The sequence below is a fragment of the Micropterus dolomieu genome, linkage group LG01, assembly GCF_021292245.1.
Source record: "Micropterus dolomieu isolate WLL.071019.BEF.003 ecotype Adirondacks linkage group LG01, ASM2129224v1, whole genome shotgun sequence".
NCBI classification, from domain to species: domain Eukaryota; kingdom Metazoa; phylum Chordata; class Actinopteri; order Centrarchiformes; family Centrarchidae; genus Micropterus; species Micropterus dolomieu.
The window spans coordinates 51,548,845-51,553,590 of NC_060150.1; positions in this window are offsets into that span (position 1 = coordinate 51,548,845).

Below are 4,746 nucleotides of genomic sequence, written 5' to 3' on the forward strand. Positions count from 1 at the left end.
GGTTTTAAACTCCAGGGTAGCGCGTGAGTGCGGGCAGGTGAAAACGATGACGCAGACGCTCACGTTTGGCTTCCTGATTGGCTCTTATGAGCAAGCAGAAACAAGCTGCTACTGACAGAGTGGGTGGCACGGTGGTCCAGTGTATAGGAATGTGGCCCGGTTTCCCCCACCACCAAAAACATGTTAGGTTCTCCAGACACTGCTAAAGATATGGAGTCCCTCCCTTGAGGGATGGGTTAAGGAAGTTTTTCCTGGTCTCTGTTGGGCTTCTGTAAATAGCATCATAGAGTACGGTCTAGACCTGCTCTTTTATGAAAAGCGCTGTGAGATAACTGTTGTTGTGATTTGCCGCTATATAAATAATATTGAATTGAATTGAAGTTAAATGCAGAGAATGAATTACGCAGTTCCACCTCGTTGTGGGTCCATGCAGAGAAATCTCTGTTGTGGTTCTTCACCATTGCTGTTCTTCGTTCACGTCTAGTAGAACTTTCTTATTTAGCCGAATCTCCTGCAGCTGCGGACAATCTGCTTCCTATTTACACAGACACGCACATGCTCAGTGTAAGTGAACGGCCACTAGATGTGCGTTTTCAGTCGTTTTAATGTAAACTGTCAGTTCCGATACGCAGCTAAAACGCTGGTGTGGTGGAGATCGTTTAAAAAAACCAAAATGTATTACTGTGGATGTAGCCTCAAGCGTTCCTCATATTGACACTGGAGGCCTAACATGTCAGGTTATTAGTATTTACACAGAATATTGTGTAATTATAATACGACACATATTGCTGCTGTATAGTTGATTGACACATATATGCAAATCAGGATATTTAATATTTTTGTCTTCAAACTCTGCTGCCAATTGAAAGCCTCCAGTTTATTTTCAGACCGTTAAAAAAGTTAGAAATGCACTGAAACCTTTGCACTACTGACATTACCATCTTTGTAAACAGCACAATACTGTTTCGACCTATGGTAAGATATATTTTAAATACTGCACTGGATAGTGTGTTTGAGTTATACACAGCACAGTAATTTAAAAGCAGCATTTGAAGCAGCTTTACTGTGAAACAGTTGAGAAATTTCTGTAAATAGCTAAACTGTCTGCTCATTCCTTTATATTCATGTGCAGACTGCGATCACTAAAATGTTTCGACTGTATATGATCACACGTCATAATACACAAAAAAACACAAACATATGTGCAAGAATAAAGAGTCTGCAGCCACGTTAGCATGCTAATGTTTGCTAGTTAGCAGTAAACTCAAAGTACAGCTGAGGCTGATGGGAACTACTATTAGGTGCATTTGACTTTGCAGCGCTGTCTTAGCGTGTCTGACTTTCGCTGTAAAACATCACCATGTCACATGACATTAAAACCTCACAGGAGCAAAGTGGCTGCAGGCCGGCAGCCACAGTTGCTTTTCATTGGCTGCGCAAAGTTGGAACCTCCTTTTGCCTGATCAGTCATTGATCTCAGCTCACAGTAGGCTCACGCAGGTAGAATGTGTCTGACTTGACGGCGCTGTTTATTCCCCGCCCCTGCAGTCACTTGCAGCTCACGTTAGACTATGAAGTCGGCGAAAGTCAGCCGCAGTCATCTCGAACGCACCTATTAACATGTTGACCAGATGGTGGCGCTAGGTGAAAAGGCAGAGGATCAAAGTTGTTACAGTTCATCCTGAGGGGAACATGAAGGTCTGAAATAGTGATGGACCGATTAATCAGGTCGATATCTGGCATTTTGAGGTAATCGGCCGATACCTGCACTCAGGGGGCGGATATATTATTCTGAAGGACAGCAGGTCTAATCTAACAGCATAACTGGCTGGCGTTAAATATGTAGTTGTACTGTAGAGAATAAAGCAGCTGAATGACCTAAGACAAACTGAACCACGCTCTCCTTTAAACACCAGCCACGCTCTGCAATCTACAGCAGAACACAACGTATGTTTCCTTCATTCATTAATAAAGCTTCATCTGAAACAACACAATTCATCTTAGCGCACTGGATGAACCGATGTGTTTTGCTGGCATGACTGAAGAGGCAGAATCGACCCATGAGAAGCAAAATACCCAAAATGTTTAGTGACATTCTAGTTTAACAGGCTCATCTAGAGGTTTTTAATCAATCACGTTCATCCAGACGACCTGTATAGGAGCCCTGCTTCAGAGAGGCTGTGTTTCTTAGATCCACAGCATGTAGACGATGTGATGAATGTTTTAGAGAATGTTTCTTGGTTATTTGGGGAGTTTTTCCACACAGGATTAACTCCAGCAGTCTAATGAATCTGGCACCGTTCTTCATTTTATTTGGAATAATTATTCTCACCTAACGTGAGACCCAACTTTACCAATTTTGCAATGAAACTGAAAGCTGAACGTATATATATCTTTTTTTTAATATGCACATTAGACATTTCCTAATTAAATAGACACTGATTTGCATATCACATAATTCCATTTTCATCAAGTCTGATGGATATTTTTGGTTTTATTGTGATTATATTATATCAAATGGCCAGACATTTACTTTACGGTTTATCAAAAAATGGTTCCTTAATTGATTTATTCAAAACTATATCACTCATATGGACCCTTTAATCCACATATTTACATATAAAATGCCACGTAAAATAAGAATGATAAAAGATATTTTTAAAAAAACCTCTGTAAATGTCTCTCTGTAAGACTTAAGAAACAGTTAACGGTTAACGGACTTTGTATAAAAGAGACAAATAATAGTGTTTATATATATTATTAAAGATTGATTTGTACATTTTACTAAAGTGTGGTAATAATAGTTAGGGAAAAAATTCTGAAAATTGACAGATTGAAGCCAAATCATCATTTTGGACTGTGGTGTCCTGCAAAGACTCAACATTTCACTTATTTGATGCATTTTGTAAAGGAGCCCTGGTGAGACAATCTGACAGCTTAGTAAAAGGTCCAGCTTGTGAACAACTTGTACATTTGAGGAGGACAATCTGCAATTTCATTTAATTTCCCCAAATAATCCTGGAAAAACTCCTTGAGTCATTTGTCTTTTTTAGGTTTTTGAATGTGAGACAAAACCTCAACTGTCGAAGCTTGTAAAACTAAATACATATACGCACGGTTTGTTGATTTACCTGAATCAATATCCTGTAAATACCAATAACCTGTGTTGTTTTGATGTTCACCTCAAAATATACACGTATTTAAAAGTGATTTAATGTTGGGTTGAGTTTTAATTTGACTTATTTTTAAATAAATACAAATATTTGAGCTTTGTTGTTTTACATATAACTTAAAAGTCTGACAAGTAATCAAAAAGGAAAAATCTGAAGAAATAATGACAATCCAGACTTTAAGACTTGACCGATCATTAAATACTACAATATGTTGACATTTATGTAACAATACTGAGAAAAAAATCTTAAAGTCTATATTTCTAACAGACGAAGGTTTTGTAAGTTATTTGTACAGCTGTGGAGTCTCTCTGACATCATGTGTTTTGTTGTTGAGCTCTTGTTGTGTTTGCGACATGTCGACTAAAAAATAAAAGTGACCTTCTGGTCGTCATCACAACAAACGTGCATTAATTTTTTTGATCGCTTTAATAAATAATCTATTCAATTCAATTTTATTTATCTAGCGCCAAATCACAACAACAGTTATTTAACAGCGCTTTTCATAAAAGAGCAGGTCTAGACCGTACTCTATGATGCTATTTACAGAAGCCCAACAGTTCCCACCAAGAGCAGCACTAGGCGACAGAGGCAAGGAGAAACTTCCTTTTAAGAGGCAGAAACCTTGAGCAGAACCATGGCTCAGGGTGGGCGGCCATCTGCCTCGACCGGTTGGGGGTGAAGGGGGTAGAGACAGAGAGAGAGCGAGAGAGCGAGAGGGAGAGGGATGGAAGAGAGAAAGAGGGAGAGGGAGGCAGCCTACACAATATACACACAGAGGTACAGACAGTAAAGGTGATGTTGCTATAGACTAAATGAATAATGGTACAGATATTTACAATAGTGTTAATGATTATAATAACAATAATAACAATAGTCGTTGCAGCTGAGGGTTTCGAGCAGGAACACGGGGGCAGCAGGTGACTCGCAACCACAGATCCAGACTCCACAGCTCCAGAGCCAGAAACACCTGCAGGAAGTGATTGCAGGAGAGAGGAGAGGGACGAGAAAGCACAAGACTACCAGAAAGGGGAGAAGTCGAGTTAGTAACATGCATTAATGGGATGACGTTGCATAGAGAGGGAGAGAAAGTGCATCATGGGAAGTCCCCCGGCAGTCTAGGCCTATAGCAGCATAACTAAGGGATGGTTCAGGACTCACCTGAGCCAGCCCTAACTATAAGCTTTATCAAAGAGGAAAGTCTTAAGCCTACTCTTAAATGTGGAGATGGTGTCTGCCTCCTGAACCCAAACTGGAACCTGGTTCCACAGGAGAGGAGCTTGATAGCTGAACGCTCTGGCTCCTAGTCTACTTTTGGAGACTCTAGGAACCACAAGTAACCCTGCATTCTGGGAGCGCAGTGCTCTGGTGGGGTAGAAAGGTACTATGAGCTCTTTAAGATAAGATGGTGCCTGACCATTAAGAGCTTTGTAGGTAAGAAGAATGATTTTAAATTCTATTCTGGATTTTACTGGAAGCCAATGCAGAGAAGCTAAGACAGGAGAAATATGATCTCTTTTCCTGGTTCCTGTCAGAACACGTGCTGCAGCATTCTGGATCAGCTGAAGAGTCTTAA